Here is a 15,424-nt window from a genome sequence, read left to right on the forward strand (position 1 = left end):
ACTTCAGGGATCTTATCTATGCACAATCAGCTTGTAACACTCCAAAGAGAAAGGAAAACTTGAAATCGCATCATATGACCCCTTTAAAATCAAATGTATAGCATCCTAAATAATGACGATGACTGTTTAAATGCAGCTGGTCTCCTCCTATGTAGGAACCCTGATTCGGAGGCACCGCATTCCTCTCCCAGCTCCTAAAGATGATTGCTTCTAGAATGTGCACCATTTTAACATCAATCAGGAAATAGTATTCTATTCCAGAACCTTTATGATTACAGACTGTGACCCCTTCACACGCAACGTCTTGATGAAATGGGGGTCCGCCTAAACCCCCCTTCTTCCATGCCAGCAGATCCCTATACCACCCATCAACAAGAGGTAAGAAAGCACCATGTGTCTAAATAGCAATATCAATACTTTAATATTATACTGTTTCTTTCTCTCTCACAGATGGAGGAGAACATGAAGCCGCTGCGGCCATATGAAAGAATTGATACCCTGAAGCAGTTTTTGGAACATGACCGCAAAGTCCTGCGCTTCTCCTGCTACTGGGATGATACTGAGAGCATGTTTGGAGACCCCAGAGAGCTAATCTTGTATTACTTCCTGGCAGATGACACAATGGAAATTTACGAATTTGTCCTTCCAAACTCTGGTCGAGACACTGTCCCTAAATTTCTGCACAGGGGCAAGCTTCCCAAGGTTTGTAAAAAAAATAGCACTGCAAAAAAATTAATTAATTAATTAACATAATCCATAATTTATTAACACATCCTCATAATAAGAATACATGTTTTTCTTGAGCACTAAATTCAGCTTTTCCATCACATAAATAAATTAAATTTTAAAATATATTAAAATATAAAATAGTTGTTTATATTCTTATAATATTTCACAATATTACTGTTTTTAATGTATTTTCATCAAATAAATGCAGAGGTGATGATTTCAATGAGTGTGTTTGAAAAATCTGAAATTAAATGGTTATAAAAATAATAATAATAATAAATCCTTACATTTATATAGTGCTTTTCTGGGCACTCAAAGCACTTTACATAGATATAGTAGATGCATTCATAGGTTATTGTTCAATCCAGTTTGTTCCACCTTTAGACAAGATAAAGTGGTTATCAGTTCCTCTTTCCTCTTTTGCTTGGACAAATTTCTCCATCCTCCATGCCAAGCTTTTATCCAGACAGACAGGGCTGAAAGAACATTCAACTTCCCTAAAGCACTTTTCAGTTTGCTCCCTGCTTGTTTTGCAGTCCAAATTCATTATGAAGGAAGAAGGATTTGTTCAGGGGTTTTTTTCTGTTGTTATGTAGTCTTGTCACTCAATCTGTTGCCTTTCACTAAATGTCATCTAAAAAGTTTTTGCGGGAATCCCCCAATGAGAAAATAATTATGAACCCATTAGCAAATTTCACTCGCCCTTCAAGTTATGAGAAATTACAATTATTTTTGCTATTTTGATACCTGGTCGAAGGGTGATAATATGTGACTGCGACAACTTCACTAAAGAGTATTATCGTTCTAAATATGGTATTGGTGAGTTATGTCATGACTCAAGGGAAAGGAGTAGTATTTATGCTTTTATAGATGATAGTGACCTAATATTATATTTGATTAATGTCATATTTCATGATTTGTGGTAAATAGCTTTGTGTAAATTAACAATTTATTTTTTTACAGGCAAAACAGTATATAAATAGCATTTGTATTATTATTATTTATTTTTACATCATTATTTTATAGCATTTTTATAGCATAAAATAGAATAGGAGAATGGATTCTTTTTATTATTAGGTGGTTTTGAAAAATTTAGAGGGAGGGGTTTGGCACCGCTATTAATGACCACATGATGTCAGTATTGAGTTTCACCTGTGACTTTAGAACAATGTAATGAACTCATATTTATTTTGTTTGCTACAAACAAACTCTCCACAGCATGTGCAATCGTATGCTCTACTGCTTTTTGTAGTGAACTGAAAATTTACATACCCCAACCGCTCATTCTCTGCACACATTGCATCTATGTGGTCTGACAAGCTGTTCATTATTTTCAAAGTCTTCCTGTCGTAAATCCCACGTCTCTATGAGACACTAATGCTTTCTAGTGTGCTTTCATCTCTGTGAATAACTGTAAGAATAACACGCACTGAACAGCAGAAGACTAAAGGAGCAGAACTGATTGACACCTCAAGGTGACTCCGTTTTTGGACAGCAGATATGAGCAATGACCAGCCTGGCCTCTTTATCTTCAAAAGCCCGGACATGAGAAGCACAGGAGCGCCATGCCAGTGGAAACACAATACGGATGCGCGTGCATCTGTCTGCTACGGCGTTATGTCGACTGAAAAGATCATAGCATTAGTTACACATGAGCCTAATGGAGCCAGGTTGACACGTGCTCTGATGAAGCACTTGATCATTTCTCAGAGGTTAAAAGGATGCAGACTGAATTCATATGGGAAAACATAACCTGTCTGGCCTCACTTCCGGTTTTTCATGCTTATGTCTGCTTAAATGTGTGTGTGTGTGTGTGTGTGTGTGTTTGATGTTTTCTTCCTGTGTGGCTTCACAGAGGACTTCACACCTGTCTCATACAAGGCCTCACCCCCTTTTAAAACAGCCAGACAGGTTCCACCCTACACTGGATTTGGATCTGAGGAAGATTCGCTGTGCTCCTGTCAGGGTTTGCTGCTTAAACCTCCACAGAAGGACTTCAGAAAGCTTATGGGAAAAGACAGGTAACCAGCGGAGCTAATCTCCCTTAGAATGTCCTGAGTATATGCTTCCCTCAATATTACATCAAAATAATGCAACCTTAATATTACAACCATTAATATTACATCAAAACAACATGTCAGCCCCTTATGGAATTAAGATATTTTTGATGGAATCTGAGAGCTCTCTGACCCTCCATAGCCAGCACCGCAACTGAAATGTTCCCAGACATAAACGTATTAAGGACATCGGTAAAACAGTCCATGTGACATCAGTGGCTTAACTTCAATTTTCCAACGCTACGAGACGGTAAAACAGTCCATGTGACATCAGTGGCTTAACTTCAATTTTCCAAAGCTACGAGAATACTTTTTGTGCGCAAAGAAAACAAAAATGACGACTTTATTCAACAATTCGTCTCCCCCGAGTTACTATCTTCTGCCATTTTGGAGAGTATCACAATGCATACGCACGCTTTACCCTAAGTGTAAACAACGCTGATTACGCAGATTACATTCATGTGCGCGCTTTCTCCCCTAACATAAACAACGGCAATTACGTTCTTGGGTACTCTCCAAAATGGCAGAAGACATAACTCGGGGGAGAAGAATTGTTAAATAAATTGTGTTATTTTTGTTTTCTTAGTGCACAAAAAGTATTCTCATAACTTCGCAAAATTGAAGTTGAGCCACTGATGTCACATGGACTGTTTTACCGAGGTCCTTACAACGTTTCTGTCTGGGAAAATTTCAGATGCGTTGCTGTCTATGGGAGGGTCAGAGAGCTCTCAGATATCATCAAAAATATCTTAATTTGTGTTCTGAAGATGAACAAAGGTCTTACGGGTTTTGAACAACATGAGGGTGAGTAATTAATGACAGAATTTTCATTTTGGGGTGAATTAACCCTTTAAAGTAAGTTTCATACATTTCTGTATCATGTTTTCATTTGTAATTGTCTAGCATGTGACAACGCACAATACATTTTAAGATACATGAATTTACTGTGTAATTAACCAGTGGTGTTCGATGCCGTCTATGCATTCTCAGTTACACTATTCTCTGACATAGTGAACTAGGGGTCGACCGATATTTGTTTTTCAGGGCTGATACAGATTATTAGAGATCAAGTAGACCGATAACCGATATATATGTCTGGTGTAAACATGAAAATTAATGTCAAAATTAAGAATAACAAGGGCTCTCACAAAAACTTTCTTTAAATGCTTTTAAATTACTTTATCGGCAAATCGGTTTTGAAAATGACCGATACGATAACCATAATAAAGCTTAATATCAGCGCCAATAATCGGCCAGACCCCTATAGTGAGCCTCAGAGTGATGACTTTTACATTTAAGACATTTTGTGAAATCAAACTGCATTTAACAACTCATTAAGCATTCATGGTATACATACCATAAACAAGAGCTGTACAAGCACTTTTTTAAAGAGATAGTTCACCCAAAAATGGAAACTGTCATCATTTACTCACCCTCATGTTGTTCCGAATCAGTATAACTTTCTTTTATGGAACATAAAAGAAGATATTTTGAGAAATGTGTTTTTTTCCCCCATACAATAGAAGTCAGCGTTAACCAAAACTGTTTGTAACAGTGTTAGCCGAAATTATTCTTCAAAAAGTTTTTTTTTTTTTGTATTCTGAAGAAGAAAGACAGTCATACAGGTTGAGAACGAGTAAATAATGACAGAATTTTTAGGTTTGGGTGAACTATCTCTTAACCATTTTAAAAATAAAATCCTCAAACTCTAGTGGATTGTTTTGATGTTTTATTCTGTATACAAATGATATATAGGACAAATAAATACACTTTTTAAACTAGGACAACTAATAAGCTCAAACAAATTTCAAAGTCTAAGCAAAAACATGATGCATCTACATGATTAGTTTGATTTTAAAATGTCCAACCAATGATAACATTTTTATTCTATTGATTCCTGTCTATTGTAACAAAACATTCTTCAGCCAGATGATAAATGAAGCTTTTTTCTCAAATTTAGGCAAGGTCTGGTGAGCAATGTGTTGAGATTTGTGGCGAAAATGCTGACAGACAGTCCTATCGACAAGGAACGTGTTGTTATCATATACGTCTACCTCAGTGGCGACACCATAGCAGTCTTTGAAACTCAGGTACTGCCATCCTGTTCCTTTAAAAACAGATCAGGAAAAAACATAATTAAGATTCTGCCTTGTTATTCCGTTGTTCATGTGTGATTGGGGGCAAGTTTTTAAAGAGAGGTCGAGTGAAGAAGCCTGGACAGGAGCTGTTTAAGAGTGAGGTGTCCGAGTATTTCACAGCTCAGGATTTGTATGTGGGAGCTCGGCTGGATCTGAACAATCAGCCCTTCCAGCTGCTGGATGCTGATGAATTTACATTCGACTGCATGGAGCAGCATGCAGATGAGGTAACACACAAAAATCATATAAGGCCCTATTTTAACGTTCTAAGCGCATGGTCTAAAACGCACGGTGCAATTGCGCTTAGGGCATGTCCAAATCGACCTTTGCTAGTTTAAGGACGGGATAAATGGTCGGCGCGCCCGGCACATGGTCTAAAAGGTAGTCCCTAATGATGGGACGATTGATACCGATGCTCCGACGCAGTTTTCAAAGTATGGGGTTCCATTTGTGTCAAAAATGAGTCGACTGCTTTGTGTTTTGTACTATACATTTATCTTTGTCTACAGTCATTGCCTACTTGTTCAGGTAAATCAGTATATGTAGGCGTGTATGTTGTGTGTTGACGTCGTCTTAATCTGTCGTCCTGCCTGCTTTTTCTCTGTCATTTAATTACTGTCGTCCTTATTGTCGTTTTGTTCTGTTGTCTTGTTCTGTCGTCCTTACTGTCGTCTTGTTCTGTTGTCCTAACTGTCGTCTTATTCTGACATCTGTACTGTCGTCTTGTTTTGTCGTCCTAACTGTCGTCCTGTTCTGTCGTCCTAACTGTCGTCCTGTTCTGTCGTCCTAACTGTTGTCCTAACTGTCATCTTGTTCTGTCGTCCTTACTGTCATCCTAACTGTCGTCCTGTTCTGTCGTCCTAACTGTCGTCCTAACTGTCATCTTGTTCTGTCGTCCTTACTGTCATCCTAACTGTCGTCCTGTTCTGTCGTCCAAACTGTCGTCCTATTCTGTCGTCCGAACTGTCATTTTATTCTGTCGTCCTAACTGTCGTCTTGTTCTGTCATCAATACCTTAATCAGCTCAGTAAAGTTAGTTTCACATTTCATATTTGACTAGGCTGCTTTAGGAACAGTCTGCAAATTCACCTCACAGTACAAAACGAAGTACAATAATTCATTCAAATTAATGTTCACAGGACTATAGTAAATGCCTAGTGGGCAAACTGACTAAATATATTTAGCCAATGTCTCGCCTTAGACAGTACTTCCAACATCTCCCTTACAATCTGTACAGTACACAAATATTTTCATGAAAAATTAGGCTACTGTATTTTTTTTCTTCATGTTCCAAAGGTTGTAGGTTGTAGAAGACTGACTTATTACAGGTGAAATTTTGCCAATACCTGCTTTACTGGACGTACAGTTCACAAATATGTTTAGAAAAAAACTACTGTAATTCACCAAAAATAGTACAAAACACAAAGCAGTCGACTAATTTTTGACACAAATGGAACCTCATACAAAGCACTATTGTATCACACACTGTGCCCATGCTTGTATCGAAATGACAATACCATGTGATTGATGACATTTGAAGCTTCAAACGTCATGCAGTATCGGAAGTTTGGGACAGCTGGTTTGAAAAAATCGGCGCTTCGCATGACTCTTGTGTTTCTTTACATTGACTTAGTTGTGTGTGTGTGTGTGTGTGTGTGTGCACTTATTTGGGATTCAGTAGAATAGTTTAGAATAACCTCAACACCAGACAGAAACTGAATGTACGCCACACCTCTATTGCATTTTATCATGTTGTTATAGCTGGGGTCTCAGAGACCCCGAACAGCTCACCCAAAATATTTTTGCTACTACTCACGTCAATTATTAATTATAATCACACACTTGTATATTTAATATTATTAATCAATATGTGAATCCGTTGACCGGACTACGCATGACACACGTTGGCACAGATTAAACACTTTTTCAATCCATCCTCTGCTGCACGATGTTTTGTTAGATTTGGTGGAGAAACCAAGTCTGACCACCAGGTGTCGCTAATGCGCACTATGTTAAAAGCTTCAAGTAATGAACCGTTTTTCGGCACAATTTCATGAAATCCTCAAATGGTTCAGAAAGCCTCGATTTCCCATCACTAGTAGTCCCTATTCTCTTAAAGAGTAATGGGTGTGTTTTGGGCGTAACGTGCCATAAACCGTCTCATCTCCCATTCCCTTTAAAAGCCAGTTGCGCTTGCGCCATGGCGGGTTCACTATTTACATGGCGGAATTGAATTTTTAAAAATGTTTGTGTGCTGCTGCGCATCCCTGTGTGTAATAAGCGAAGTGTATGTGCGTTGTGCACCCGCTTATAGGCGCATATTACTAACGCACTCTTTAAATAACAAGAAAAAACATTGCCCAGACTTTAGACCAGGTTTTTGTTGGTCAATGGCGCATTCTATTTCAGTTGCCTCAAAATAGCAACGCGCCACCAATGTGCCTGAATACACCTCGTTTTCAGACCAGCACGCCCATGGTCGCACAAATGGGCGCAAATGCATTTGCTATTTAAACAACGTGGCGCAGGACGTGAAAATGACAACTGCGTCGGGCTGAAACGAGCAGAAAACACTTGCGTCGCGCCCGGTGCCGCATTGCGCCGGGTGTATGATAGGGCCCATTAAAACTGTTTTACACAGAAACTTCATTGAAATCCCTTCACCTATGTTTCTCAATTACTTGGCGGGTTCACTATTTACATGGCGGAATTGAATTTTTAAAAATGTTTGTGTGCTGCTGCGCATCCCTGTGTGTAATAAGCGAAGTGTATGTGCGTTGTGCACCCGCTTATAGGCGCATATTACTAACGCACTCTTTAAATAACAAGAAAAAACATTGCCCAGACTTTAGACCAGGTTTTTGTTGGTCAATGGCGCATTCTATTTCAGTTGCCTCAAAATAGCAACGCGCCACCAATGTGCCTGAATACACCTCGTTTTCAGACCAGCACGCCCATGGTCGCACAAATGGGCGCAAATGCATTTGCTATTTAAACAACGTGGCGCAGGACGTGAAAATGACAACTGCGTCGGGCTGAAACGAGCAGAAAACACTTGCGTCGCGCCCGGTGCCGCATTGCGCCGGGTGTATGATAGGGCCCATTAAAACTGTTTTACACAGAAACTTCATTGAAATCCCTTCACCTATGTTTCTCAATTACTTAGTTCCCTAAGGCCAATATTGACACCATTATTAGCATAGTAAAATCCATCAGTGAGAAAGAGAAGAAGAAAGTAAAACAGTTCTTCACCATGAGTGACCCAAGCAGCACTGGCTTCATTCCATATGAGTCATTCAGGTAAGGAGCCGGCCACATATACACAAATAAAAGGTACATAACACATTGTGTGTAACTGTACTAAACTCTAATTCCTAACATACACATCACTGTTGTGTCATAAAAATTTGTGTTGTAGTACTCGAGACCAGTCTCAACCGCATTTGTACTCGGTCTTGTCTTGGTCTCAGACTAAAAGGACTCTGATTTTGTTTCAAGACTGATCAAGACCACAACTGTGTGGATATCACTAAATTACCAGTGCGTTGTCTGATTTATTTGTAAACATAATGTGACTAGATGTAAAACTTCCTGCTTTAACTGCAATCAATAAATGATTAAATAACTAACAATAATACAAAATTTGATTTACACCAGTGGATCTCAAAATTTGACTTTAAGGCCCCCTATTGTCCACAACAATATGTAAAGGCCCCCTACACTCACCCAAAATATTTGAGATCTTAGCATGACTAGAAAAATGTATATGGGATATCTTACATTTTTGCTGTTTTAGTTTATTTTAATGTTTGCTTTGTCTTATTTTAAATCCTTTTAAGTAATCTTGAGGCTCCCTGGCTGAGAACCACTGATACTGTTACACAGGGTCAGAAATCAATGAAGGATTGTGTCAAAAATATCACCAAAATTCATACAAATACCCACATAATTCAAGAAATTGATGCAAAAAAAGGTGCTTGTATGAGATCTGTATTTTTATATTATAACATATGATATAATCAAGCAATATCACAAGAGCAGTTTTCACAAATTTGATATTGCTTTTATACAAATATTCAATAAACAAAATGTTATTTTAAAAACATTATTCTCAACATTACTTATGCATTTGTAAATATACCGATTCATCAGATGCACTTTCTGTGCCGCCACTGCACTGCAAAGATGAATTTTGTTTTTAGTGATTTTATTTGATTGGTAACAGCTCTATATAGTGTCTAATTCTTCTAATTGTATTTAATGATTAAAAATAAGACATTTCTCAAGTAAATGTAGATCTTTCAGATGAATCTGAGTAGTGCTGGTCAGGTTTTGGTCTTGACTCGGTCTCGCCCTGCCTTGGTCTTGTCTTGGTCTCAACACACATTGGTCTTGGTCTCGACTTGGTCTCGGATTAGGTGGTCTTGACTACAACACTAATAAAAACATATTGTCAAATAAAAGCAGTAAAAGTACCCAGTACACTGTCTATTTTGACAGTGCACAAGCATTCTGTAAATGGCTGTGTTCTTTACAGGACTCTGTTGGCAGAAATGGACATTAATTTGTCTGAACACGAGATCATAACGCTGGGTCGCACTTACTCAGTGCGGGAACAGTCAGAGGTGGATTGGACCTCATGCTTGCCGTGGTTCTAGATCAGCTAAAGAAGAAAAACTTTGAGAAGTTCACAGATATGATTCGAGCTTTCACACATGAGGACCGGCACAGGTAGCACTTGAGCAGGGTTTCCATCATTTAATCATCTTTCACTTTCTCAAGTCTCAAATCAAACTTTTTCAAATAGATTTTCTTGTATTTTATATTATATATTTTGAGATATGTTATATATTTTTATGTAATTAATTGTGCACATAAGGCTGTCAATATAGACAAATATTTAAAATATTTATTCTTATGATTTTTTTTTTGAGTAGTGTTATAAATTTCACATTTAGAATTTGCTGCTTATGTTCAGATTCAAAATACATTTTTGTGCATTCACTTCATCTTAGCAAAGGAAACTAAATATCAAACATTATTGCCACTGTTTACTATACATTTTACTTCATAATATTGTATTCGACATAAACATATATTCATACAGAACCACAAAATCATTCCCCACTGTTCCTTAAGGACACCCTATTTCAGCTATTCAGAGTCACGCAGGCACTGATGTGAACCACTAACAATCACGGTGAAGTAGAATAACCATCAATCTGCTTTAGATTGAAGGGGTGCGATTAGTTCCAGTGGTTCAAGTGAAGCATTGGAAACAGATGAAGACCTGTGGCATGTTGCAGGCAGGGGAGATAGATGAGGAAGAATGCCGACAGGTCAACGTGCTTGTGCCCTGTGGAAAGTTTAGTTATTTATGATCTGAAAATAATGAACCTGGAATGTCTGCAGCTGTCTGTCATGAATTCCATAAGAAAACTGTATTTTATAATATGTATCATTCAAAAGTTTGGGGTCCGTAATACTTAAAAAAAAAATTAATACTTTTATTCAGCCCGGATGTATTACATTGTTTAAAAGTGACAGTAACAACATTTGTAATGTTGCAAAATTGTTAACTGTAATTCAAGTAAATACTTTTTTTTAAATAGACACTTGAAAGAGAATTCTTTCAAAAACATAATAAATCTTTCATTTATTTGATTTCTATATTTATAACAGAATGCGCTGACGTGAGTTGCTCATTCTTCTTTTTGTCTCATTTCTGTCTACTCAAATGGTGCCCGTAGATCTGGACACCTCTCTTCTAAAGAGGCACAGATCTTCTTGAAGGCCCTCCGACTGCCGCTGTCTGATGACCTACTACGAGCCCTCCTCGAAAAGTAAGGTCAACAGAGCACAACTTATTATCCAAGAAACATTTCACCACAACGCATCCTTAGTTTCTGCATGAGATTCCAAGATGGATCCATGAGAAGCAAGCCAGGCTGTGTGATTCTGTTTTTTGCTTTGCTCACTCATTTCTCATAGCTCATTTCACAGTGTTTATTGACTGTTAAATTAGCCAGTTTCCAGCCATTTCCTGCGGCCCTCGCAGCCATTACAATGGTGAATTACCCTGCACTTATTAAATACTTCTTAGTATGAAAGAAAGTAGAACAAGACCACACTGAAACTGTAAGGATCGATCGGTCTGTCTAATCCGTCTTGTCTAGTGACTAGAGCCATGTTTCATAAAAAACACATGAAGCCTTGTGCATAAAAGGTATTTATACTTACTATATGGTAGATCTGTGACAGGGTAACCAGAAGCCCGATTTCCAGAAAAAAATGTTTTTACCTTTGGTGGCCAGTATGGACTGATATCCAGTGTTATTTTAATATGATTTATATTATAGTATTTATTCATAGTATTATAGTATACTATTATAGTATTTTTTTCATATTTTGAATTAGCTTCAGCGTTTTATTTTTCATTTTAGTAATTTTGTTATGTGCTCGTCATTTTTAATTCAATTTTGTTTTTTAAGATGTCTATATAGCTTTAATTTATTTTTAAGTTTTAGTCATTTTTGTACTTCAGTTTAAATTTTCATCTAGTATTTTTATTTCATGTCAGCTCTCATTATCCGTATTGTTTTCATTTCTGTCTGGAGCACATTAATGGCACCAAGGAGGTGAAATCCTAAAAATAAAATGTATTAACAATAATAATAAAAGGCCTCCAGCCAGGTATCGAATTTATATGCAGATGATCTCCACTGCCAGAATATTCCGGAAAGGAATATCTCTTGAAGGACGGTTACATTAGCAATAGTTCAGAGAATTTTCGCAGGCAAAAAAGGTCCAATGTCGACAGAGTCACGAAATATCAGTACAGTCATTTCTGTGGCCACATATATTTTATATAAGACTACAAATTATTGATATAGGCGAGGTTAGTATAAATTGTTAAGAGACTTACAGTGCACAATTTAAGGTGCGGCCACTTCAGCGAAATTTTGCGGACAAAAAAAGGTACATTGTTCATTATTAATAGTGTATGTGAGAATAACTCACACAGCAGTCACATTTTACACTAAGCGGCTGGTTGGTCAAAGTGGCAAATTTGCCTGACCAAATTGAACACGAACGAAATCTGCGAGGGGGAAATTTTTGCCCTCAGGATTCTTACTGAAATGACTGGATTTCGAACCTTCACAGTATGTGACCGCACACTCAGAGGGACAGTCCACCTAAAGCACACTGAGGTAAGTAGCCTCACTTCTTCAGAGTGGTAAGAACTCGTGGATCACCCGTTATAGAGTTTAAACCTACAGCATTTCAGAACAATAGGGTGTTCATCCTTTAATATTTCCTGGTTCTTGTTTAAATGATGTTTATTCAGTCTCCAGTCGAGTCTCCTTAAGTTTCTGAACAGGAAAATGTAATAAAAGTCTCTGGTGCAAAAGATCTCCAATTAATGTTTTAAAGGTCTATTGGTGGTTGCTAAACATTTCAATTATAGTGTTATAGTCGAAACCAATCGTATTGCTTTAGTTATGAATTCTTTAACAAATACCTTCTTAGCCAAGGTGACTTTAGACACAGATCTGAAGTTTTGAACCAAACATATTTAACCACTAAACTGCCACCTAAGGTAGACAGAGGTTAAATAGTAAAAGAGGAGTGAACTGTTCCTTTAAAGGTGAAGTGTGACATTTTTCAAACTTAAAATACTTATGTCTAAGATTATTATGCAGAGAACTATAGGGAAACAATTTGTAGTTTGGTTTCACCAAAACATGTCAAAAAACATTGTGGCTCTGGAGTGCCATCAAAACATTGCTGTTTGCTTGAGCAGCCAGACAGCCGATGGCATGCTTTTGGATAGGGTTACCTGTTTAACTAACCAATGGCAGACAGGAGTTGTTTAGCGAAACCTGTTTGAAACAGTCATAGATGATTTGGTGACTAGTGATCCACAAATTACACACTTCAGCTTTAGGGTATAAAATTACATAGGCTTCCAACAAATAAAATTCTTCTTCTTCCATTTCAGTTTTACATCACCAGTCTTGCCATTTCATATTCAAATCTTGTTAATATTCATGATAAATGAAAATTCATAATCTAATAAATCTAGTAATCTAGTAAAAACTGCAACCCTAGACCTCAATACCTTAATATAGTCTGAAATTGAATGACAGTAGCAATAATTTTTTTAACAGCATCTTATAGGCTACATATATTATTCAGATTTGTTTCATCTAATGGAAGATAGGCTACCACTTACAGAAACTGCCTACAAACGCAACACAATTAAACAAGATTGTTTTTAGATGAGTTTTCATTTACTAGAAAAGGCTTCAGGAACTTACTGGATGGTCATTTTGCCTTGTCCTTTTTCCCAGCTACAAACTTGACAACGCCTACAGGAATTGGCACACTGATAGTAAACAGGCAGAATTAAGTATTTTTTGGAGGCCAGTCAGAGCCTCAGGTAGACATGGGGAAACAGTTACATTCTCCTCAGCTTTGCCTTTAGGTGTTTTTTTTCTTCTTCTTTTTTACTGCACCATCATAATTGCCTCCACTCTCCCAACTAATTCACACAGAAATGTATAATATATCTGTATTTTCCTGTTATTTCCTTGCAAAGTACATATTTTTGTAGGTATGTGTTTTGCCTGCTAGACCTGGTACAGTGAGCAACGCAAAGTTTTCTTTGGCAAGTATCATTTTAAATAGCTAGAGGAAGAAAGGTTTTCTACACTGGCTGTAAATTTGGACTATGGACTATTTTCATCCAGGTCAGCCTTCCCAGAGGAGCTCATTTCTGGAAGATACTGCAACAGCATGCATTTTATAAATAAAAATCACCCGAAATTATGAGACTTTTTTGTAGCTTGAAAGGAGACTTCATGATCAAATCCCGAGTTTGAAAACTTTGGCTCACTTTGTGTTCTTTGCTTGACAAGCTGCTTTGCAATCCTCAGTCTGTCTGTTGTGGCTAAAAATAAAAGCCAAATTCAGTTGACGGGGAGACAGATATGAATCTGTGGATAAAATGCATGTATAAATACCGTCACGTAAGAAGACATCAAGGCAAACACAATGTCTTTGGACAATACTCACCCCCTTTATCCTCCTAGAAAGGGTCAGGTCTTTAGTAAAAAGGTTTGAATGCACTTAAATAAATAATAGTAGATGGACATAACTGAACGGACAAATGCAGACTGTAAATCACTTGTGCAACATCAGATTGCAAAACAGAAGTTGAAAGAATAGTTGAGTGTTGAAAGAATACAGATGCTCCTGGATACAATAAAAAAAATAATGGACAGGCTTGAGAAGAGCTTGTTTCCAGAATGGGAAGCTTTCGGAGGAAATCTCTGCTAAGGCTATTTTGCTCTCGCTGACATACCAGGTCAACGCCAGTCTTCATTTGTCTCGCAGTCATAGAAAGGATTCAGAGAAATTATTTATTTTTACTCTGTGTATGCATATGTGTACGCCTCACTAAAATACCCAGCTAGTGGCCGTGTAACATAACCCTGTTGTCATGATCAGCCCACTTTGGATTAGCATTGCGCTAATCTACTTCAATTCAGATTTGCAGTGTGTGAACAGGAGTTGCTGGTTGTTAATTATGGTGCTGTCAAGGGGTCGAGAGATAGAAGGTGAGAACATTTGTGAGGTCACACTAGACCTTGCAGGTAATTTATGTTGAGTAAACTTTTGACCTCCTGAGCTTTTAGCACAGACTTTATTTCTCAAGGGGTTTCTAACTTGGCATGATGGTTTGTGTGTGCCATCTGATCACGGTTTGTGCTGCATTTCTTTTGTTAAACTGTATGTTAGTCAATATTTGCAGTTTAGTTAGGCCACTTTGCCCTTTTCATTTCTGTGTGTACATAAGAAGCTTCAAACTAAGTAGTTATATATATATATTTTCAGATATAGCATAATGGAAACTGCTGGATAAAGTTGGTAAGATCTGACAATCGGATATTTTCAAGCCACAAACCCTCAGTTCGCTTTCGGATGAAGTCCATATCTCAAATTTTTCTCCCTCTAGTGCCAATATTTGCTGTAATTTAATTTCAACTGCCTCCTCGACCATGGTGTTTAAAAGGACATTTTTGGCCACAGAAGGACAAACTTTGAGAAAAACAGAAATGCTTGCTGGATTCTCTCCATGGCAGAGATGTGAAATAGTAATTATGCATTCATTGGGAACTCATAATTGCACATCTGTTTTTTATTTTATATTCCAAGAACGGAGTTATGTGCTTTGCATTTTAACGCAATTTCTTTGTATTTTGTAAGAATTTCAAAACCCATGCTAGCATATAAAGATGTGAACTTAATACAGCTATTGTCATTCCTCCTTTGTAGTTTTTCTTGAGGTAAAAAAACAAACATTTTTTCCATTATCCTACAACATATAACTACATACATTCTTCAAAATCGCTTCCAGCTGAATAGAGTTACACCTCACTAGTCTCATGGAACACAGCAAAGAAACCCAGCAGAAAAATTGTTTTTAAGTAAACT

At 37.4% G+C, this 15,424-nt stretch overlaps 1 pseudogene; it reads left to right on the plus strand.

Moving 5' to 3' along the window:
- The first annotated feature begins 130 nt into the window (after positions 1–130).
- Positions 131–10,771, plus strand: LOC107595871 (EF-hand domain-containing family member C2-like; annotated as a pseudogene).
- The last annotated feature ends 4,653 nt before the right edge of the window (positions 10,772–15,424 follow it).

Source organism: Sinocyclocheilus grahami, unplaced genomic scaffold (genome assembly GCF_001515645.1).
Source record: "Sinocyclocheilus grahami isolate Dianchi unplaced genomic scaffold, SAMN03320097.WGS_v1.1 scaffold209.1, whole genome shotgun sequence".
Taxonomy (NCBI): domain Eukaryota; kingdom Metazoa; phylum Chordata; class Actinopteri; order Cypriniformes; family Cyprinidae; genus Sinocyclocheilus; species Sinocyclocheilus grahami.